Source organism: Carlito syrichta, unplaced genomic scaffold, assembly GCF_000164805.1.
Source record: "Carlito syrichta isolate Samal-C Ts95f unplaced genomic scaffold, Tarsius_syrichta-2.0.1 Scaffold233958, whole genome shotgun sequence".
NCBI classification, from domain to species: domain Eukaryota; kingdom Metazoa; phylum Chordata; class Mammalia; order Primates; family Tarsiidae; genus Carlito; species Carlito syrichta.
In genome coordinates, this window is record NW_007178054.1 from 240,141 (window position 1) to 266,369 (window position 26,229).

A 26,229-nucleotide genomic window follows, 5' to 3' on the forward strand; every position below is an offset into this window, starting at 1 on the left:
TCACCCCTCCTGTTCAACATAGTATTGAAAATCCTAGCTAAAGCAATCAGACAAGAGAAGGAAAGCAGAGATATCAAAATAGGAAAAGAGGAAGTTAAGTTATCTCTCTTTGCAGATGACATGATTCTACACCTCGAAAACCCAAGAGAATCTGTCAAAAACCTCCTAGCATTGATAAAGGAGTTTGGCAAAGTCTTGGGGTACTAAATAAATATGCAAAAGTCAGTCACATTCCTATACACCAATAATAAACAAACAGAATCCCAAATAAAAGGCACAATCCTATTCACAATACACACACACACACACACACACACACACACACACACACACACACACAAAATGAAATACCTTGGCATCTTCCTAATCAGAGAAGTCAAAGACCTTTACAATGAAAGCTACAAAACACTGCTCAAAGAAATCCAAGAAGACACAAACAAATGGGAAAATATTCCATGCTCATGTATTGAAAGAATGAACATTTTTAAGATGTCCATCTTACCTAAGGCAATCTACAGATTTAACGCAATACCCATTAAATTACCAGGAACATTCTTCTCAGACCTGGAAATGACAATACAGGAGTTCATATGGAAAAATAAATGACCAAAATAATTCTCAGAAAAAAAAATGGGCGGCATCATGCTCCCAGACTTTAAGCTTTATTATAAAGTTACAATAATCAAAACAGCCTGGTTTTGGTACAAGAACAGGCACATAGACCAACTGAACAGATAGAGATTCCAGAAGCAAAACCTCAATTTCTCAACCAATTCGTATTCAACAAAGCCTCCACCATCAACCACTGGGGAGAGGAGAACCTATTCAGTAAGTGTTGCTGGGAAAACTGGTTGACCACATGCAGAAGATTAAAACAAGACCCCTACCTATCATCATACACAAAAATCAACTCTAAATGGATCAAAGACCTAAACATAAAACCTCAAACTATACGAACCTTAGAAAATGTAGGAGGCACCCTTATGGAAATTGGAACTGGCAACCAATTCCTGATAAAATCCCAAGTGCCCAGTCCATAAGAGGTAAGATAGACAAGTGGAACCTCATCAAACTGACAAGTTTCTGCAAAGCCAAAGAGACCACCAAGAGAGTGGGGAGACAGCCCTCAAACTGGGAAAAAATTTTTGCCAACTGTATCTCTAACAAAGGCCTAACATCTAGGATCTACAAGAAACTCAAATGTGGCAAAAAGAAAAAAAAAGCCCCATTACAAAGTAGGCAAAAGATATGAATAGACACTTCTCCAAAGAAGACAGCCAACACATATATGAAAAAATGCTCAGCCTCACTAGTCACCGAAGAAATCCAAATTAAAACCACACTGAGATACCTAACTCCATTCAGGTTGGCCATCAACAATAACTCAAAAAACAACAGATGCTAGAGATGATGAAGCAAAAAGGGAACACTTCTACACTGTTGGTGAGAGTGTAAACTAGTACAGCCTCTGTGGAAAACAGTGTGGCAGTTCTTAAAAGATCTAAAAATCAACATTCCATACAACCCCACACTCCTCCTACTGGGAATATACCTGGAGGAACTCAAATCACTCTATGGAAAAGATACCTACACACACATGTTTATTGCTGCATTATTCACAAGAACAAAAACATTGAACCAACCATGCTGCCCATTGAAAGAGGACAGAATAAAAAAATGTGGTATATATACACAATGGAATATTACACAGCCATAAAGAAGGACAAAATTATGAACTTCGTAGCAACTTGGGTGGACTTTGAGACTATAACACTGAGTGATCTACTACAGAAACAAAGAACCAAGTACCACATGTTCTCACTCATAAGCAGACCTTGAACAACTATCATAATACTATAAAAAAGGGATTGGCAGTAGTGGAAACTGCCAGCGGAGGACAAGGTTGGGATTGGCAGTAGTGGGAAACTGCCAGGGGAGGAGGGGCACACCTCATCAACAAGGATACCTGAATAATGAACATGTGTATACCTAACCCTGAATTATACCCCACATATTTTTTTTAATTTTAAAAAAGACAGAATGTGATTATTTCAAAATAAAGCAGCAGGTGTGTAGTATTTTACTTCTACAGGATCCTGGAAGATAAGAAATACATCACACACACAAAAATTCCAGGGCGTTAGTAAAAAGAAATGCAGCATGCAGCAGTTCTGGAAAATCGTCAGTCCAGTGTGGAGCAAAAGGATGGCTCCAGGAAGAACCACATAGATTAGCTGACATGTTGAATATAGTAGAAAGAGTATAGGGAGGAATTTGTAATAGGTACATAGAAAATTAAGGAACTAAAAGAAGATATTTATTGATTCCAGAGAAAACTAATAGTTATAAAATAATTAAACATATAATCTTTATAACCACATGACACAGCTATAAGTATTATTTATATAACCAATATTACAAATATTGACATAAATTTAAGGAAAATTATCATATAACACCTAGAAAAATGGCAGATATGATGGTGGGGATAGTTACCTGTGAAGAACAGGAATGGGGTGAGTAGGGTGGGAGAGGGGATCAATGAACCTTTGATCACCATTTTCCCCACCATTGGAACCTGCCTGATCTCAGATTCTAAGACAGTAAAAGCTGTATAAGGGCCGTACAGAGGTAGCCATAGAGTTCACCAAAGTAACAAAGATACTTAGAATTGGTAAGGAAATTAGTCGAGTAGGACAGGCAGATGTTTGATGGTCTTACTTCTATTTCTTTTTCATGAAGATTGGGGGAAATAGGTTGAAAACAAGGCAGGATGGTGCTACTTCCACAACTTGCCAAGTATTTTAGTCTTTAGGGCATTCTTAATCTACCTCTTGACCTACCTCTTGACCTACCTCTCTGACTCGATACAGGCTTTGGCTGGAAACCTGAATCAACAGACTGATGTTGACCTACACAGTTATAGATCTCAACTGAATAACTCATTTTGGTTGTCCTGTGTTCTGATTTTCTGTGGTCTTCTCCTTGCTCTAGCAACTTGACTCTTATCTTTAATGTTCCTAACTGTGGCCTGGAAACCTGATATGATTCCCTGAGTTCTTTATTTATTTCAGTTTGCAGCATCTGTTACCTGTTTCTCAGGTCAGCCGGGCAACCTAATCTTGATCTCTGGCTGCCCCATTTGATTGAGAATTTAGTTTAGTACTCATGACACTATTTCTGATTAATGCTGCCATATGATCCAATCTTTTATCCTGACTGTGGTCTTACTGTGCCAGTATTGGCTAGATACTGCTTAGAAGTTGTTATAACTAAACCATGTTTATGCAACTAAACTATAGAACGGAGAGGTTAGATCAGGCACTGAAGAAAAATAAATTGACATGAGCTCTTGCCACAAGAAAACCACAGTTAGAGACCCTTAGACTCAAATAGAGCCCTTCCTCAGTTCCTTGCACACTCAATCCACAGTCAGTGAAGAGATTTTCAGAGAAGGAAAGCAGTCCAAAGAAAGGGCTGGAAAGGCCATATAGAGACTTCAGCTCTCAGAGAAATTTCCTGAATTTGCCTTAGAGTTAGAAAGTACAACTCTCGGCCGGGCTCGGTGGCTCAGCCTGTAATCCCATGCCTTTGGGAGGCTGAGGTGAGTAGATTGCCTGAGCTCGCGGGTTCAAGACCCACCTGGGCAGGCAAGACCTCATCTCTACAATAAATCAAAAATCAGTCGGGCATGGTAGCGCGTGCCTGTGATTCCGGCTACTGGGAAGGCTGAGGCGGAAGGATCACTGGAGCCCAGCAGTTGGAGGCTGCGGTCCGGCCACCGCACTCCAGTATGGGCGACAGAGTGAGACTCCAACTCAAAAAAAAAAAAAAAAAAAAAGAAGCACAACTCCCAGGCCGCTGCTGTGAGTGAGACAGCAGATGTCTGCCACTGGGGAAGGAAGAGAAGAGCTGAGAGTGAGTCCCTCTGAGGCTGAGGGGACACAAGTGAGGCTGCTTAAGTCAGAGGGCAGAGACAGAAAACCAAGTGGAAGCCCCTCCTTCTGTGCCACCCCACATACATTCCAAGCCTTGCAGAAAGGGCTGGGCAGCAGCACTCTGCTGCTGAGAGAAGTGAGGGGCACTGAGAGAGCGCCTTACTACCGTGCTACATTCTGAGGCCGGAGGAGGAGAAATGAGATGCGTGTCTAGCACTCACAGGATGAACGATACAGCAACAGTCACCATCAGAAAAATGTGAAGCCAGCATATGATGTCCTGAACATAATGAAACCAATCACAAAACCAGGCCCAACTCAATTACAGACAAATTTAATTCAATCCTGCGACTAATGACCTCACCGAAGAGAAATGCCCTTTTCAGAGAGTAAATGCTCTTCACCTCATACGCTACACTTTTACTCAGGATGCCCTGCATTCAATAAAAAAAAAAATTATCAGATTCATTCAAAAAACAAGAAAATATTCTCTGTCATGGAATGACAAAATGAAATAAATCCAGAGATGACCCAGATGGAATTATCAGACAGGAACTTTTAAATAATTATTATAAAAAGGGTTTTTAAATCTAATTTTAAAATGGACAACCTACATGAATAGATGGGGAATTTTAACGGAGAGAAATACAAAAGAATTATATAAAAGAATTAAATAGTAAATCTAGAAATGAAGAAACACAATACTGGAGTTAGAGAATAATTTCAATAAGTTTATCAGCAAATTGGACGCAGAAGAGAAACAAACCACTGAACAACACAGAAGAATAATGCTGGTGAATTCTAGAAAACATTTAAAGAAGAAATAATACCAATATCATGCAAATATTTCAAAACTAGCAGAAGTAGAAACACTTAATAACTAATTTTATGAAGCTAGTATTGTCTTGATACTAAAACCAGACAAATAAAACACCATAGACCAATATACTTTATGAACACAGATGCAAAATTCCTTAACAAAATATTAGAAAATTGAATCTAGCAATACATAAAAAGCATAATAATCATAACTGATTGGATTTGGCACTGTTTACTTACCATCTAAAAATCATTCCAAGTAACTCACCACATTTTCTAATTAAAGAAAAAAATATTATGTCATTTCAAGAGATGCAGAAAATGCATGTCACATATTTATGATAGAAATTTGAGCAAACAAATATGAGAGGAACACTTCTGCAACCTTATTAAAAAGCATCTATAAAATATTTACAGTCAATATATATTTAATAGTGGATTTAATCTTTTCCCCTAAGATTGAAATCAAAGCATAGAAGCCCACTCTGACCACATCTTTTGAAATATATACTAGAGATCCTCTCTTGTACAAAAGAACAACTTTAAAAAATCATAGAAACCAGAATAAAAAAGTTGTCTTTATTGCAGATGTCATGACTTGTATGTAAAGACGCCTAAGGTATCTATAAGAAAACTATCAGAATTAATAAGTGATTTTAACAATATATGATACATATAAAAGAATATACAAAAATTAATTGCATTTCTAGGTAGCAGCAATTAGCAATCAGAAAAAATGTAAAACAATACCATTTACAATAACATCAAGAAATATAAAAACGTTAAAAAATTTAAGAAAAGATAAACAACACCTCTTCACTAAAAAAGTGTAAAACATTGTTTAAAGGAATTAAAATAGATCTAAATAAATGAAGAAATACTAAATACAGCAAAACTGTCGATCCACTCCTTTCACCTATATTAATCTGGATTCAATAAAATCTTAATCAAAATTCCAGCAGAGCATATATGTATGTATATATATACATATATAGTGATTGTAGCATATATATGAAAATCAAAGAACCTAAAATAGCCAAGGCAATCTTGAAAACAAAGAGTAATATTGAAGAACTCATAATTCCCTGATTTCAAAACCTTTTTTAAGCTACAGTAGTCAAGACAGTGTGCTCTGGTGAAAGGATAGAAAATGGAGCAGAATAAAGAGTCCTGAAGTAGACTGACACATGTACAGTCAAATGATTTTCACAAGTGTACCAAAATAATTCAATTGCAAATGAAAAAAATCTCTTTAACAATCAATGCCAAAATAACTGCATATACATATGAAAAAAATGAACCTTGACCCACTATCTTATACCATGTGCAAAAATTAATAAAAGATACATTCTAAAACTAGATATAAAAGCTAAAACCATAAACTTTCTAGGAAAAAAACATAGGAAAGTATCTTTATGATCCTTGTAGGCAAAGATTGCAAAGAGTGCACAAAGAAAGCATGAATTACAATGGGACAAGTTAATGAATTGGGATTCATCACATTTTTAAAACCTTCTGAAATATTGAAATATTCCAGTAAGTAAATGAAAAGGCACCATAGATACATATATTCATATATATATGCAAAATAATGATATCCAGAATACATGAAAAACACAACTCAATAATAAAATGAAACAACCTAGAGAATCAGGAATAAAAAATGGGCAAAACTACAGAGGCTATAGAGAATACTCAGGATATTATTATATAGTTCTGAAATTTATATTTTATGTCAATAGTTGTGAAAGTTTAGACAAAGGAACATATTGAAAAACTAAAACAAGGTCAGGTGCAGTGGTTCACACCTATAATCCCAGTTCTTTGGGAAGCTGAGGCAGGACAATGACTTTCGGCCAGGAATTCAATAGTAGCCTGAGCAACTAATGAGACCCATCTCTGCAAACAAACAAAAATTATCTGAACTTGGGGGCACCTGCCTTTAGTTCTAGTTACTCAGCAAACTGAAACAGGAGGACCATTTGAGCCCAGGAACAGGAAGCTGCAATGACCTATGATCAAGCAATTGCACTGCAGTTTGAGTGAAAGAGCAAGATCCTATCTCTAAAAATAAATAAATGAATAATTAATTAAAGAAACAGAAAATCTAAATATTCATTTTAACTGATCTCCCTTCTTGTCTTAACACATAAATAAATAGGTGTTTTAATAATAGGTATTTTGATCTTTTTTTTTATTTTTTTGAGTTGGAGTCTCACTCTGTCATCCAGACTGGAGTGCAGTGGCCGCTCCCGGTCACCGCAGCCTCGACCTGCTGGGCTCCGGCGATCCTTCCGCCTCAGCCTTCCGAGTAGCCGGAATTACAGGCATGCGCTACCGCGCCCGGCTGATTTTTTATTTTGATCGTTTTTAAGGGAAAGATTTTTAAATGATACTGTTAGGATTGTCTAGAAAAATAGAACTAATAGAATGTGTGTGCATGTGTGTGTGAGAGAAAGAGAGAGGGGAGAGAGAGAGAGAAAGAAAGAGAGAGAGGGCGGAGCATTTAATGAATTCGCTCTTATGATCATAGGGTTAGCAAGTCCAAATTTGGTAGGGTAGGCCAGCAAGCTGAAGACCCAGGGAAGAGCCAGTGCTATAGTCCAAGTCTTGCTTGTAGAAGGTTAGTCTTTTGTTCTATTCAGGCCCTCCACGAATTGGATGAGGCCCACCTATATTATGAAGTGTAATTTGTTTTAGTCAAAGCCCACCAATTGAAATGTTAAACTCATTGAAATACATCCTGACAGAAACCTCGAGAATAATGTTTGACCAACTATCTGGGCACTGTGGCCTAGTCAAGTTGAAGCATAATAATAAAAATCACAGTTATCTTTGCAGAATTAAGAGAGGTATAATATTATATGACATGTTTTAGTAAGATGATTCTGGCTACTGATTGAAAAAAGACTATAAGGTGACAAGTGTAGACTCAGGGACACCAGTGAGGAAATGACAGCATCAATTCAGACATGATATAATAGTGACTTGAGGAATGGGGTAGTCTTAAGTGACTAGATTCCAGATATATTCTGAAGATAACACTCATAGGATTTCTTGACAGAGTGACTATGGTATGTAAAAGAATGAAATGGTACAAAAATAATGTCAAGGTTTAAGGAGGTCAAACTACTGTGAGGATGGAGTTTCCCTCAACTAATAGAAAAAGCTGGTTGGTAGAACAGGTTTGGAGAAAACCTCAGGAGTTTTAAGATGTCAGATATCCAAGTAGAGAAATTGAGGAAGTGGTTGACTTCATAGTGCTGGAGTTCAGAGGAAGCTTAAAAGTATAAATTTGGGAGGTAACAGCATATTAATGAAATTTAAATCCCTGAGACTACATAAAATTTTAAAAGAACTAACTTTGTTATGTAAATATGAATGTATGTATGTATGTATTTGAGTCAGAGTCTCACTCTGTTGCCCAGCCTAGAATGCCTGATTAGCAGGGACTACAGATATGCTCCACCATGCCTGACTAATTTTTTAATTTTTTGGTAGAGACTACGTCTCACTATTTTGCCTAAGCTGGTCTCAAATGGCTGGGCTCAAGCAATCCTCCCACCTTGGCCTTCCAAACTGCTGAGATTATAGGAATGAGCTACCACACCTGGCCAAGAACTGACTTAGATAGACAAAAATACCCAAGACCCTGGGCACTTCAAAATAATAAGTCAAAACATCGACAATTTTCAGATATGATAAATAATTTTTAATAATAGATAGGGCTTTATAAGGATTACTAATGTATTTGTGGATAAATAACCTATAATGAGACTGAGTTCACCATAAATTCTAGTACAATTAAAAAAATAGATATATGCACTGAGAAACAGTTCTTATGGGATGGAAATGAAAATTTTATGACCATATTTTATATACCTATTTGTAATAATTAATGTATATGCTGAAAATGTTATATGATCAATAATCAAAAAATAATTTTTGATATATTAGCTAACAATTTTATTATGTCTTTCCTCAATTCATTGGAAGCACAGAAGTGGAAATTTTATTTGCATATAGATTTGTTACCCAGAAGCAAACATCTCCTCAATATTACATTAATATTTCAAAGCATCCCATTTTTTTGAGCCATGCAGATTATCATGCCCCAGGAAACTATATAATAATATCTTGAGTATTCTTTTGGAAACTAAGAAAAGGACAACTGTGAGAAGGGAGGTAGAAAAGTAACACTTGCCCCTCCAAAGCAGATATTTTGTCAGGCACATCACTTTTGGGAACAAGTATATTTCAAACTCAAAGATCTGGAAATGGATTAAAGATTCCTTTAATCTATTTCAAGCATTATATTCCCAAGAAAGTCTTCATGTGCCACTCAGACTATGCTTACCTTAGTTTGAAAAGTAGAATAGAAGTTGGGAAGTCTTAGAAACAGTATCCAACATGAAATAGTAATAATAAAATCTTACAATTTCATAGGAAGTTGTAGTTTACGAAATGTGTTTATATTCATTATCTCAATTCATTCCCTCAACAATTATATGAAACAAGTAAACCAGAAGTGCAAGACAAAAAAATCTTCCAATGCAGAAAGATATTGTCTTTAAAAATGTTTTAGCAACAATGTTTGAACAAAATTTTTTTAAATTTCTTCTTCTCTATATTCAAATGTTATCCAGTGTTCTTCACCCAAACACTGAAAATAATCTGCATAGTAACATTTTATTATCTCCACGTTGAGGTTTCACTTACACCTAAGCTACACACACATAAAAATTGTCATCTATAATTAAGGCTAACACAATAGGACAAATACGCATACTCAATCTATCTCAAGGTTAATTAATTCAGAACTTCCCAATTCCAAACATCTTTCCTCACATGTTACTATAAGTGTCTGGAAGCAAAACATATCCAATAAGCAAACTTAAGGATAAATGTCTATACAGTAAATCTGATTTTGCTCAATGAAGAGCCCTGTCTCTCGTGAATGCTAATTGGTGCTAGTATCTTGTGCTTCAATCTACTTTGCATTAAGAAATACTAACCAGAAGAGTGTGGGCTTTTCCTGCCACTATGTATAGACACATATCAAAATATAACCCATGAAATAAATTATAATTGATATACTTGAGCTAAACTGATATTGATTGATTTTTGTGATCATGTATAAGACCACGTGCCTAAGAGCTCATTACACGCAATTTAAATCGTCAGCACCATGGTCAGCATTGACTTTGCCTATAAGTTTCAGCATAGGCTAGTCATAAATATCACATATATTGTTGGATTTCAGAGGTTGGGGAGTGTGTAAGTCAACCAGTCAGTCACCCACCTAATTCTTGCATTTTATCTACTGCCATTCAGACTCTGGCTCTGTTAATCAGCATCATCTTATGGTTATAATATGTATAATTTACTTGGCTAATGCTACTAACATAAATGAAACACAACGGTTAATGTAGTCATATAGCTCAGAGATAAATGTTTATTATAGATATATATGCTGGTTCATTTGACTTACTATTTGCTACAACAACCCTCCATCGAGCAGAAGGCAAACTGTGCTAGGTTTCTAGGAACTGAAATGGAGTGAGAAGGGAGACGCACATAAAAGGAAGACACAATCCTTGATCTCAAAGAATTCATACTTTAGTTGGAGATATAGATAAGTACATAACAAGCTATAATACTATAGGAAAGTCCACAATCTAGACAAAAGTACTGGGGGAGCATAGAAGGAGCAATTAGTTCTGTTTTGAGAGTCAATGACTATTTTCCTAGGAAGAGTGACAATGAAATATGTCATAAATTTTAAAGGGAAAAAAGTAAAAGAAGAGAAATCCAGAGAAAGGAAAAGAAATCTATATGAGTTAAGATAGAATAGTAAAAATAGTGTTTTGAATTTTGTCATATGGGAATTTCAAAGAACTCATAGTAGATTTGTGGCGTTTCCAAGATAATTAACGGTAGCAGCAAAGAACTATAGCAGGTAGTGGCATACTTGGTATGATTAAACCAGAAAGCCTCATGCCCCCCAAAATAGATCTTTCCTACACAAATGCCTTGATGTCTACGATTACACAGTTCATTCCTTTGGTATGTCCCTCACAGCATCTTAGTGTTGATGACTATACCATATTCTTAACTGCAAGAGAAGATTGCCATAAAAACATAAGAAAAAAGGAGCAGGTACTGAATGTTAAGAAAACAGATTGTAGCACAAGAATACAAGAGACAAACTTCATATTTCTGCCTAGTTCCAATCCTGAAAATACATTTGACATATAAAATACATTGAGCATCGAAATTAAGTAAAGTCAAAATAAATATTTACTGATTACTCACTGTGTCAGAAATGCAAGAACAAATAAATTAATAAAATATGAATAATTTCCTTCAAAAGTTACACTGCACAGGAAAAGATATATGGTAAAAACATAATTTCCATATAATGTGGAATGTGCTCTAATAAAGATTCCATGGATATTTCAACTCTGTCAGAAGACTTGGGGAATGCTTCATGGAGGAGAAAATAACAAAGCTTATTTTTAGAGAGTGGTTCTTAAAGTAAAACAAAGTGGAAAGAATATTCTAAGCCAAAAAAAACAAACAAACAAACACAAACAAATGCACAGAGCTATAAAAACAGTCTTTTTTATATAAAGAACAATGCACAGAGATGCACGCACACATGCGCGCGCGCGCACACACACACACACACACACACACACACTTCTAGATAAATAGTTTAGATGCAGGGGAGCCTGAAACCTGAGGAAGTTCAGGATACTGTTTTTTTTGTTGTTATTATGGTGATCTGGACATTTTAGCCTGAAAATTTGTCAGTAAACACTTCCGAATAAAACTGAACACCACACTTATTTATTTAATTGATTCAATAAGTATTTCTTAAACTAAGTAGGAGGGGAATTTTTTTTAAATCAGAAATTGAAGGGGTCACGTCACAAAATTATTTTAGATTTTGCGAATTAATGCTGGGATGTTGGCACCTGCATAGGGAAATATATGTTATTGCAAGTCCAGCTTTACTAAAGATTGATCATTCTCCTGTTCACTGAATATTTTAGAAGTGATTCTGTAAGCTATAAATCACCATGGTAAGTGCACTCCACAAGCAGCTGTATCTTTATCAAAGAGTTTTCTTGGTTAAATGCAAAGTCTGAATTTAATGGATAAATGACATCCAAAATTGGAAAGGAGAAAAATCAGCACAAGAAGACAAGTGCATTAATCTCTATGAAAAGAGAAAAGGATATTTATGAAAGACCAACTTCAACTTAATTTAGTACATGTTAACTGAACATCTATGATATGTTGAACACTATGTTAAGAGCTAGAAGACTATTAAAATAAAATATCAAAGGGCTTGAGAAATACATAGTCTAGCTAGGAAGGTGTCATATAAACAACATGAGCTGAGATAAGCTACAAACACAAAAACTAAACAACAATTCTTTTTATTTGAGAAGTTGAAGAGTTAGAAACATTTTCATAGCAATGACATTAAAGCTGAATTTAAAATGAGTCCAAGCAAACAAGCGCAGGATAATAAAGAAAATCCATGGAAGTTTAAAGTGCATTTTTACTTGGGAAATAGCAAGTAATGTGAAGTGAGTAAAGGTGTCCCACACAGGGTTATAGCAGACAAGACTGTCTGATATGCTGAGTTTGGACTTTATTCTGAAGGTAATGGGAATCCATCAGAAGTGCTTAAACGGGACTGTGCTAATCAAGTCGGTGCGGTCAAATGAAAGTTTGTTAACAGACAGAAGAGTAATTAGAGGGGATAGAAACGGGGAGACGGTTTGATGCAGATGCAATTGTTGACATTGGTTCCAGTTCGCTATTTTTTCTTTTGTTTGCATTATTTCTTTTGTCCTGTGACTTTGTACCTCAGCTTCTCTCTTTGGTCCTTTTGCCCTAATATCCCCTTATGACTATGCGCTCAGAGTACCCAGTGCTTTCCTAATCAGAGAAAACTTATCACTAAGTAGACTATAAAACCAATGAGGGTAAAGACTGGCCCAATTACATTCACCATCACATTCCTAGTGCCCAGCACATAAAAAGTTCTCAAGGGAAGGCAATTTTCATCAATTAAACTTTTTATCTAACACTCACCAAAAAGGAGTTAACGTTTCTTCTGAAAAAGAGTCAATAAGTGTTTACTGGATGAATGAATAAAATCAGATGTTTTTAAGAAATAGAACCATCATGATTCAGTGATCAGTTACATATGAGAGATGAGGGAGAGGAAATTAAAAGAGATTCTAATTTGGTCAACAAGGCAAAAACTGGTGCTATTAACTGAAAACAGGAATTCATATGGGGGACAATGTTTAGAGAAGAAAATAATGTGTCTATCTTGGGGCATGATAAGACCTTAACTGGGAATGGAGCAGAAAGGAAATGAAAACAAAGAGAAATTTGGGTGGAAATCAAAGGAAAAGTTGGTAACAACTGGTGGCAGCATCTAGGAAATATTATTTCAAAGGATTCATAGTGTAGGAATCTGGAAGGTCTAGATAACTAGCTTGAAATACTAAGAAGTAGCCTGGGAAGGTAATTTTCACTTGAATTAAATTGTTTGCCTAATACTCACCAAAAAGCATGTTATGTTTCTTCTGGAAAAGAGTCTAAGAGACAGAGTCTAACAGATATAGAATGAACTTACTGAAAAAGAAATACCTAAATACCAATTAGAACAAAACTGACCTCTATAAATACGTGAAGCAACTTACCATATCGCATCTAGAACTGTGAGATTTTCATACTACAGTGTAAAGCTAGGTTGACAATGTGATGAATAAGACGACTCCTCTGGAAAGTTTTAAAATATTTCTTTCCAGAAATCTCTAAAGAGAAAGAGAATTTTATACCAGAGGGTCTTTCATCCTAATGTACAATGGAAAGAACTAGCTGCAAAGTATGAAACCTTTCTAGTAGCCGATATTCAACTCTTGAAGCCTGTAAAGTTAGCCCCAGAATCTCTGGTGACATAATTTTACTTATTGTTCTGTGGTATCCATTTTGTAAAAACAACGACAATAAAATTATTTTCTTAAAATTTAATGCAATAATTATTTTGAGCACTAAACATGCTTCAGCCCTTTAGTAGAGTTGGGGAAGAAATTCTAGGTAGTATTATCCTAATTTTCATATATATTGTCATATTCACCTGGACTATTTGTGTTCCCCTAAAATTTAAGTGTCGAAGCCCTATTCCTCATGTGTATTTAGAGATGAGGCCTCTAGGGAAGTGATTACGGTTCAGCAAGGTCATAAGGATAGAGACCTGATCCCATGTGGGTTTAGTGTCCTTACGAGAAACTTACGAGCTCTCACTGATTCTTTCTCATCACACCTGTGTATCAAGTGAGGACTCAGTGAGAAGGCAGCCATCTACAAGCCAGGAAGAGAGTCTTCACCAGGAATCAACCCTGCTGGAACTTGATCTGGGAATCTTAGCTCAATACTATGAGAAAATCGATTTTCACTATATAAACCCCTCAGACTGTGGTATTTTGTAAGGCAGCTTGAGCAGACTAATATACCTTATAAGTAATAGTATCAGTACATGTGTTCAAGCCCTCTGACTCCAAATGTCAAGATTTTCTTACACTGTCAAGTATTTTTAAATCTAGGGATAGAGTTAGATAAGCAAAACATATGCAAAAGAGAGGAAAACACAACACATTATAGAATGTCCAATTAAATGTAATCAAGTTTGGGAAGGGGGTATTATTGGAGAAGATTTCAACAGAATTTAAGGATTAGTAGGGCTTTGGATGGATGGTGAGGAGATGGTTAGGTAGACATGGCAGAGAGAAAATATAAGCTTGGAAGATGAACAAAAGGTTCTTACTTTCAATGGAGGGAATTGGGATCTGAAGAATGATTCATAAGGTAAGAGTAATGTGGACTTGAAATGGTAGCAGAACCCGTAGCAGGTCCTGCGGAAGTCCCTCACAATTGAACTTATTTCCACCCCTGAAGCAGCAGTGGGGATAGGGTTAGGCTTGGCGGAATGGAACATTTTCACCACAAAGGCCAGCACCTAGAATGATGCCTATCTACCCCAAGTCCAAGGGACTTCCTTGGGACTGGAGTCTTTTTTCTTTTTTTGAGTTGGAGTCTCACTCTGTCACCCAGACTGGAGTGCAGTGGCCGCTTCCGGACTGGAGTGCAGTGGCCGCTTCCGGACTGCAGCCTCGACCTCCTGGGCTCCGGTGATCCTTCCGCCTCAGCCTTCCAAGTAGCTGGAACTACAGGCACGCACTACCTCGCCCGGCTAATTTTTGATTTATTGTAGAGATGAGGTCTCGCCAAATTGCCCAGGCGGGTCACGAACCCGCAGGCTCAGGCAATCCACTCACCTCAGCCTCCCAAAGCGCTGGGATTACAGACTGAGCCACCAAGCCCGGTGGGACTGGAGTCTTACAGGAATACCCCTCACCAAAAAGGGATGCCTAGGTATGTCTAATAAGAGTAGTCACGCGCGGTTTCTTTTGCCCATACCAACTCTGGCATGTCTCCCTTTCTTTTCTCCCTTCTTTCTCTAATAAATTTTGTTTTAAAACTTAAAAAAAGAGTAGCCATGGCCCAGAGTCAGAGAGGGTCCTTAAGAATGGAAAGCAGAAATGACTAGAAAGAGATCAGGAGTCAATGATAGAAACGAGTGCCATGCCAAGATGTACTAAAATATACCTGGAATTTGTTTTAACCAGCCATAATGGGGACAACAGATTAGAAAAATAATTTCTTTGAAGATATAGTTTATTACTTATAGTTCCCAAGAAGTGAGGAGCATGCCATACCACACAGCGCCATGTGGGGAAGTACCAGAGTCAGTCCGGAGGCAGGAGAAAAGAAGGGAAAAGTATGGACCAGAGCCTGCATTGGGTTTTTTGTGAGAAGAAATGAGTGAGGCAGGGTAGGCACACTGAGAAAGGTTAGGATTGGACAGTTTGAATAATTTTGAAGGCCTCTGAGCTCTAGGGGTAATGTCCAGTTGTCTGGTGGCTAGCCCTGGGGTTATTTGAGGCAGGGAAGTATTAGCTTTGTGTATGAGAGTTTGATAGGGGAAGTGATTGTGGGTATGAGCTCTAATTGGTTGGCTTGTGTATTGACGGCATGCTCCCAGGTTAATTGCTTGCTATGTGTAGGAATTAGCTAACCCTGGAAGGGGAAATCCCTTCCTGAGTCCCCAAGAACTCCCAAGATGTCAAAGCATTATAAAACATAGGCTATAAACAACATGATTAATACACAAAGCACTACCCAAAATGTGTAGGGTCAAAGAATGAATCGAAAGGATTGGTAAGATGTCAAGAGATAATGTCAACCTGATATCTGGGTCTTGAAACTTTAGCCACTTGTGTTCAAATATACAGAAGATGAGGATAGATATCTAGATAGCTAGACAGATGATAGTTAGATAAAAGATGATTGATCGATAGATGGATAGATATAATATAGATAGATGATAGATAGATATGATAGAGATAGATAAATGATAGATAGAGGGATAGATAAATAAGATAAATGATAGAAATAGATGATGAAGGTTGTTTTTCTTTTGTCTTAAAGGGTCACAGCATTACAGGTGTTAAGTAAAATAAAGATAGATTCAAATAACTGCACTTTCAGAAATTTATGAAGTCTTTTTGGTCTAAGGGTATTATACTAGGTATGATAATTTGCCAAATCATGTCCTTATGGTTTGAAACAATTAATGTGCCTCCAAAACTATAGTTACTATATTCAGGGTATCAGCTTACTGAACTTTCGGTTTCTAGTCCAGTAACTTTTAATTCTGAACATATATTTAAAAGAGGTATGAGTTTTAAATCACATTTCATTAATGGGCTCTGTTTTAAATGAGTTTCTTTGTGTAAGTAATGCTACTTTGTGCTTGATTTGTTAAAAGGCGATTTAAAAACCCTTGAACCTCATATGTATGACTATGTCTTAACGCCACTCTCATTTATGGAAATACATGTAAAGAAACAGAACTATTCCATCTCATTCTTTCTTTTCTGTTTGCTCCCCCAAAGGGAGCAAATTGTGCTCCTTTAATGCAAAGTGACAATTTTTGATACAGATTTATTTAATTTTTTAAAAATTGCTTGGAACAGTCAAACATGAGCACTGATGAGAAACATATGTGCAGCTCTGAATATTCTGGAAATGAATGCAAAGCAATGTTCCAATCAACATAGGGTCAGGTTTCCTGGTTTGGTTGTGCACATGCAAAATCAGAGAGCGTGAGAGGCCAAGTATAGGTATGTGACCGTTCATGACTATGTGTGTTTGTCTGTGTGTGCTGGGAAAGGTCTACTTCTGCTGCAGTTCCCAGCAGCCTAGAGAAGCAATCTTTTACATGCAACAAGACACACTCCAGGATATTAACACTCTACCATTTCCAAGATCCTCTGTTCACACTAGCTCCAGAGTAAACACCATGAAAGAGGGTGCCTCAAGCTGCTAAAAAGCACCCAAAGCAACAAGGAGAAACAGTTTCAAATCTCATAAAAAATGGAAAATGTTTCAAGAACAACTGCCCATTTGTTCATAGAGTACCCACAGAGTGAGAGGGTAAATAAAACTCAGTACCTGTTAGATTTATAGCCAAATAACCATTATCTACTACATACAGATGAGTGAAGGATAATTTTATGCCAACCACAATAAGTAAATCCAAACAGTATAAACTAAGCCTTCACAGTAAGAGCAGGAAGTTTGAGGGGGGAAGAATGAGGAAATGGCATTTTCTGTGTGGTATTTCACCAACCTGGGAAATCCATTACAGAGACAAACACTGGAACAGGATTTCATAAAGAAACTGACTTGAAATAGAATCCCTTAGGTCGTGTGTGCTGATTTTATGTCCTAAACAAAACTCTGCTCCCCAAGATCTAATCACTAATTGATCTTCTATAGAAGGTTATGGAGAATTAGTAAATTGGAGTTTTTATATTAGAGTGTACAGTATAAATTCCTTGGGATTCTTCATGGGCATTTAACTTTTGAGTGCATCCATTTTAGTCAAGTTTTATCAGGAGCTGAGCACCCTAAGAACTGGAGCTTAGGATTTTATGGACTTATGTCTCAGAGTTGAATAGTTAACTACTTGTTTTATAAGATTTTTTTAAAGCAGAGCATTTGACTTTGGCCAAGTTTAAAATCTCTTTAATTCTATGGTTTTAAATTTGGATGCGAAATCAAGGTTTTTCAGGTTCAGATTTTTTTATTTACTTTTTATCAAATGTGGCTTCCTGGGTGGTGGCAGAAGGGAAAAACACATTTAAAGGATTAATGTTAAATGCCTACAAGTAGACTCATAAAAGACAAGGGCATCAATATACTTCTAACAAGTTATATTTGATAAAGCATGTGTCAAAGAATCTGACAATTGTAGATTTCATTTGAAAAGCATTTGAGCTTAAAAGCAGGTTATAAAATGTTCTTAGAGAAAGATGGGTATACATTTTAGTGGAATTAATTTTGTTCAAATAATTCTGTTGAATTAAAAATTCAGTGATTTCATGTTATGGAATAGAAGAATAGCATATTATATGAGTTTGCAGACATTTTGAGGTCAGAAATAATTGTATTTAAATGTGGGCTCTGTAAAGAGAGAAGAAATAATGAAGGTAAGGAAAGAAAGAAAGAAAGATAGAAAGAAGAGGCAGAGGGAAGGAGAAAGGAAAGAGCATACATGAGTCAGTTTATCTTCACCAGATACTAATTAACGTGCTTTTATGTACAGATATCTTCTGCTGCTAGCTGTGTAATCTTGGGCAAATAACTTTAAATCCCTGAGCCTCAGGTTTCTTATCTATAAAAAGATGAGCTGTTATGGGATTTTGGAAAGATAGTAATAGCAGCTGTTTTCTCCCAACTCACCACATAAAAAAGAGGGAGCAAAACTGAAAAATCCAACAAAATTGGGTAACAAGATGCAGTGCAAACCTCAAAACGCAAACAGGTAGAGGAAAACTGCTAAGAGCAATAAGAACATGTGTGTTGGCAACTGTTTGGGGAAAAGCAGGGGACAGTAACAAGACATTTAATGGTCCTGACAATAAAAGAACCAAGTACCTCCAACAGATAATCCCTGAAAAGTACAGCAGACCAATTTGAGAAGCATGGCGGAAACTGAAAAGGGTTTCACTCCAGTAGCATGTACGTGTAAAGCATCTGCTGTAAGTCCTGTAGCAGTCTACTCTCTAGGAGCTCTCAAACTTGACCCATCAGAGCTTCCCTCCAGCACAAGGCTCCATACTATGTGGAAACTGCTTAGGCTAGAATCATAATTTAGCAAGAAAGAGATAATAGGGGTAAAAGAAATAAAGTGCAGGTAAAAGTAAGGAAGGGGAACAGAACCAGAAAATTTCAGAACGTAAGATGCTATATTTTTTAAGACTGTATGCAAACAGTAGAAGAGGGGGATCTATGAAGTTCAAAAAACTACTAATATCTAAAAGTTCAGGAAAACTAACTTCATAAAAAATGAACAACAAAGTGTTCCAAGGTCAAGTCTCATGCAATCACAATGAAATCACATCAGAAAGACATAAAAGAAAAAGACAGAAAGATCAAAACCATAATACATTATTTCTGAAAAACCCAGATTATATTAATAAAGTGACATAAAACATGAAAGAGGAACATAAATCAAAAGTAGGAAACACAGAAATATGCTGATAAAATTCAAGAAAGAATAAGACATTTAAAATAATTTAAATGTAGGCTACTCTAGAACACAAGTGAATAGATGCCAAAATAATGTGTTAATTACAAAAATCCAAAAGAAAAACATTAAATAATAAAGAAATGAAGAATTAAAAATAATTGAAGAGAAAAATGGCAAATATTAAACAAAGAAAATTCACCATGAGTAATAGGAGTCTTTCAAGATGAAAACCCAAGGGAAAAAAATCAGATTACTAAAAGCTATAATTCAAGGACATTCTCCTGAAATAAAAAAGGTGTGAATCAATATGCTGAAAGAGCACACCGTGTAACTGAATCTATCAGTGCAGAATAATCGAAATCAAAACATATACTAATAAAATTAGTGTCCTTTCTAAAAAAGTTTTTTAACAATTCTTTGGCCTTCTAGGAAAAAAGCATATTATTTATAAGAAAAAGCAAACTAAATTGTCAATAGACTTTTAAACAGTAACACTTTATGCCAGAAAAAAATAGACCTAAATATCTAAGGTACTCAAGGAAAGAAAATGTAAGCCAAGGATTTTATATACTGATCTTCAAGTGTAAAAAGCACAGATGACTATTATCAGCATGAAAGACCTTAAGGATGCACTTTGCAAGGAATATACTAGAGAATAAGCTTCAGACAATCACAATGACCACCGAAATACTAATAAAGACTGATGGCATTGAGTATCAGTGATTGCTAACATCAAAAATAATTAAACAAGAGTTAATCTGTGTTCCCCAAGTAAATCATACAACACAACTTATTATCTTAGTAAAAGGATACTACATGAGTCTAGTCAAGCCTCTGGATTCAGTTGCCAATTAGCACAAAGTACCTATTTGTAGAAAAAATACATTAAACTCCATCAAAAGTATGCAATCAGCATGTGAGCATGAATCCAGAATATGAGAAATCTATGGGTCAAATAGAGCTGGTTCTTCAACAGATACATTGTAAAGAAAAGGAAGGGACAAGGGAGTAATCTTTAAATTAAAAGAGACTTACAAGACAAACATATATTTATGAGCAAAATTAAACTATAATTTAGGGCTACACATATGGGTTTGAACATAAAGAAAAACAATGATGTGACTGATATAAACACCAGAATAGTGATCACTTGTGGAGACTAGAAAGGGGCTGACATCGAGAGGAGCACATGGAGGGGCTTCTGTGTCTTCAAGTTCTATGTCTTGATCTGGTTACAAGAGTGTTTGCCTTATAACTAAATTTTGCATCTGACTTTGTTTTCCGTACTTGTGCTCTAATGTATAATAAGAAGGTAAAAATAAAATAGAAGAATATCTTACAAAAATAATCTAGGCACTTTTAACTTGTACAAACTTTATTTTCTCACCTGTACAATATGGATAATTTTCCCTCTTAAAATGTTTCCTTAATGCCTATCCCATAGCACGTCCTCAATAAATATTCCTCCCTCTTCCTTTCATACAACAATATAGAGTTTTTACACTTGGTATTTTCTCTCTTTGTCTACAAATGCTAATTTAAAACTTATTCGGTGAGCATTTTCTATGGCCTATTTTGCTTTGCTGCTTTCAGCAAATTAACCAGCAAAATAAATGAGTAAAATGTGTTCCCTTAGTTTATACTTAACTTTCCAGTTCAGATTTTTCTTATATGTTTAATTTTTTCCTGTTTTTATTTTAGATTCGGGGGTACACATTCATGTTTGTTACATGAACATATTGTGTAGTGGTAGGAATTGGGTCTCAGGTGGCCCATTCCCCACATAATGGTCATGGTACCCAATAAGTAATTTCTGAACCCTAACCCCCCCCCAATTACTCCCTTATTGGTGTTCCCAGTGTCTATTATTTTCATCTTTGTGGCCATCTAGCTCCCACATATGAGTGAGAGCATGCAGTGTTTGATTTTCTGTTTCTGAGTCAGTTCACTTAGAATGATGATCTCCAGCCCTATCCATGTCGCTGCAAAGGACATGATTAATTCTTTTTATGGTTGTATAATATTCCATGATTTATATATACCACAATTTCTTTATCTAGTCAATTGTTGGTGAACTTTTAGGTTAGTTCCATGATTTGATATTGTGAATACTGCTGCAATGAACATGTAAGTAAAAGTATCTTTTTATATTGATTTCTTTTCCTTTGGATAGATCCTTAGTCGTGGGATTGCTAGGCCAAATGGCAATCCAATTTTCAGTTCTTTGAAAAATTCCATATGTTTTCTATGAAGGTTGAACTAGTTTACAATCCCACCAACAGTGAATGTGTTCCCTGTTCTCCAAGACCATATCAATATTATGGTATTATAAACGCAAATGCACTGGCAGCAAAATCACCTTGGAGTCGATCCTAACCCAACATCTCAACGTCTAAAAACAATAGGTATCCTGAAACCTATGAAAATATTTTAATAAGTTAAAATAAAACCAACTTAATTAAAAATGTTTAAGCTTTTAATGCTTTCTTGGTTCCGAAGGAAAATTTTTCATTGGCATGTCCACTTGTTTATTGTGGAAATACTTTGATAAAGACTCAGTCAAGAAGTCATTTAAAAAGAAATACATATCACCATGCCCTGAGAATAACTTATGTAAATAAATGTCCTCAAATGTAAGAAAGACAAGCAGCATTTTGTTTTCTTTGTTTTGTTTTGTTTGTGTGTGATGGTATTCTAGCATCTTTTAATTAGATCAGTGTTGACATCCTCTCAAATGTCTGAATCATCTGGAAAGAAAAAAAATTCACATGCCAATTAGAACAGTCAGGAAAAGAACTGAGTTGAGAGAAACATTTTATAATTTAACAAGTACCAGCATTTTATTTTCTATCTCCTTCCTTAAAAAATAAAATAGGAAATATGGACAAGATGTTGAAGTGTGGACTAAAACAAAATGATTTTTAAATATATTTTGTCACTAATAAATACAGGAAAGACTCTTATTTCCACTGTTTCTCAGGGGAGGGGAGGGAAAAGAATACAAAAGTTATAAGTTTAAAGTCAAATTTTAAAAAGACATGATTCAATTTTGGCCCCATACTTTAAAAGCTGGGATTATGTCACCCATTGGAACATAATATATTTCAACCTTGGAAGCACAGATTCATTTTTCACCCAACTTCAAAGTTATTATTGCCAACTGGCAGTTGCTAGGAACTAATCTGGAATGAACTGGCAGTTCTGGTTCTGTTCTTAATGACCCAGAAGGTATGTCACAAACACTTGGACTATGGTAGTACCTTCTCATAAAGAGGTGGAGAGGGAGCTGCTAAGACTTCACAGGAAACCTCTGGATTCTACTAATATAGTCATTGCCTGAACTTATCCCATCCTATCAGATGATCTCTGGGGCTACTATTTTAGCTCTAAGTTATGTCTGGAACACATAACATGCACTAAACAAATGTGTATTGAATGAGAGATCTGATCCACTTCATATCTGTAACTCAAATGAAATTTCTATCACTGTGAGTGTGAAGAGAGATATTGTATCATCTTATTTATAAGAACAACATTAACAGGTAAGAATAGTTTAAAATAACAGAATTGGGGGTTGGTGTTAAGGACCTGAGGGATTAGGTGTGTGAGAGAAATATAGCCGAGACACCAATTACATGCTATTTGATTGCCACTTCTTAGACGTGTAGCTCTCATGGGATAAGGTCTATATCTTATTCTTTTTATAGCTTCAGTACTTAGGAGAGTGCCTTCTAGCTAATAAGTATTAAGTATCTTATTAATAATTCCACAGTTATCTCCTTGGTTTCTACAGAGACATGTTGTAGCTCTGCCATAGAATATATTGCTTTACATTTCATTTATTTATTTATTTGGTGTGTATCCCTACTAGATTTTGATACAATTCAAATCAGGAACTGTTTATTCATTTTTGCATACCAAAGTCTAAAGCAAATTTTTTTTTTGAGTCATAGTCTCACTCTATCACCCAGGCTAGAGTGCAGTGGCATGCTCACAGCCACCCCAGTGCCGACCTGCTGGGTTCAGGTGATCCTTCCACCTCACTCTTCTGTGTAGCCAGAACTATAGGCATGCGCTACCAGGCCTGGTTAATTTTTTGTTGTTGTTGTTGATATATTGTAGAGACAAGGTCTCAGCAAGTTGCCCAGGCTGGTCTCGAACCCCTGGGCTCAGGTAATCCTCTCACCTTGGCCTCCCAAAGTGCTGGGATTACAGGTTTAAGGCACCACACCCGGTTACAAATTTTATTTTTATAAATTTTATTTAAATTAATAAATACATCTGAACTAGTTGAATATACTCAGATCCTCTTCCTTCCTTGTGCATGTCTGCAAAAGAACGGATATGAAAGCTCTCCTCTCTTGCAAGGAACTTCCACTTGAACACTTATGTATAAACCCACATAAACAAATTCCCAAATGTATGTGTGCACTCATGTGCATAGGAGTAAGTGACTAAACACACCTTTCTTATTTGTAATGGATAATACATTCATTTGACTATATGTCTTTAAGGATTATTTGGTTAGTACATCACACGGTTATGTTTTCAAAGTATTATTCTGTCTGCAAGATAAACTGGAGAAAGAGAAAAGCACAGGAATTCATTATTCATTATCCCAGTGGGCCACTTCCCCCCTCATTCTGACCCTTGAAGCAACCCGATGATGTCATAGTTATTGTCTTATGTCATACTAGTTAAAATAGAGGTTACCACCCTTAGGAAGAGGATATATTTTTAAAGGGTACTTTTAACTGAAATCTCCTTTGCATTAAGATGTGCGACGTGAGCTCAAATTAATTTGAAAGGTGGCAAAATGACTGCATTAATAGCAAGGGGATGCAGACTCTTTGGATCCCAGTGGCTATTTGATGACATCCCAAAGGCAATTATAAGGTAAGAAATAATGTCCATGTGCTATTGAAGCAAAGCAGGATTGAAATTTAAAAGCAACATACTTGAAATATTTAAAAAATGTAATTCTTACCCCCGTCACTGTGTGGATAAAATACAGAACAATTAATTTTGTTAAGCGCAATCAATCTAAACATATGACTTTCCTATATTAAAACTCTTCCATGGTTCTTCGTACCTGCAGGAAATACGCAAATACCATGCTGTCTTATACCAGGCTCTCCAGGATCTTGTCCCTACTGTCTTCTCTAAACTTATTTTTCACTTCCACTCGAATCTAATTCTCTATCTCAGACTGCCAGCAGATACCTAAATATACCATGGTGTTCTATGTGTCTTTGTATATATTGCTGCCTTTCCCTAGAATATCCCTACTATGCTTTCTGCTAAGCAAATTTTTGCTCATCTTTTGTGAGTTCTGCTCTGAGTCTCTATCCTGTAAGATGAGTGGATTACTTCCCCTATTGTGCCAACCATCTGCTTGTGTTTTGCTGCCACTATGACAGGCATCAATATGTTCAACAACTGTTCATTTAATATATGACTACCAGATTATGTGCTCCTTGATGGCAGCAGCTATATTTGATATAGCAGCAATTGTCACCATTTGAGTGATACTATGTGCCAAGCACTGCAATTGGAAATGTCATTAGAAATTCATGATTTTATACCTTTTTAATCCCTTTTATTGGTGAATACATAAGTATAAACAAATAATGTGCATCAAGTAGAGTATGTTCAGTAGAACAGAGAAACCACTTTACTAAGTGCAGAGCTTAGAAAACACTTCTGGGAGGTAGAGTTTTGCTTGAAGAAGCAAACTATTAAGAAAAGTCATCCCAATGCAATCCAAATCCCTTCAGAAACCATCCTTAGCATTGTTGTATAACTGGGATTATTTGAGTTTAAATGATTTTGTCATCAGTGGTTTTGTGAATGTTTTGTACTCTTTCTCTCTCCTGTTAAATGATAAGACTGTGTGAGAGTCAGCAACCACTTTTCTCAATACTTTTAAAAACACCTGGCTAGTATAGTATTCAAAATAAAGTTAGCATATTTAAGGATAAAGTTGGAGGAATAATGCCTCATCATTTTCATATAACTTTAAAGTCTGTAAGATTCACACATAAAATCATTTTCTTCTTGCCATAATTTTCTCAGTGTGGGTATTTACTTCAATTTTTAAAAATTAAGTAGACTCAGAGTGATAAAGTGTTCAGAGTTATATGATTAATTAAATGGTAGGTAGGTAGTCAGATGATTAAAAAATGGCAGATAGTATTAAATGGTAGACAGGTAGGTAATAAGTTAACGAGATTTGTAAACACTTGGTTCAGGTAATATTAATTATTATCATTTGTGTGATAATTTATCTGGTATAAATTCATGTATGCTATCTCACTTAACATTACAATAATTCTAGCACATAGAGACCATTATGTTTATTTTATAGATGAGAAAATCACAGCTTATAGAGTTTGATTTTTTTTCTTGCCCAAGGTCAAAGAGTAAATAAGTGGTAGGCCAGGTACCAAGTTCTGACTCCAAAATTCAACTTATTAGCCACTACACCTTACAAAAATGGGATTCCAAGTGCTGAAGGGGATTGGTTTCATTATTCTCCTTGAAATGTCATTAGAAATTCATGATTTCTACCATTTAATTAATCATATAACTCTGAACACTTTATCACTCTGAGTCTACTTAATTTTTAAAAATTGAAGTAAATACCCACACTGAGAAATCTATAATCCAGTTGAGAGATGAAAAAATAGCACATACAAAATTATTAAATAATGATCTTTTGAGATTTATTTATCTTTGGCATTCTTTAATTTCAATATGTTATATCTGAGTATACATTTCTTT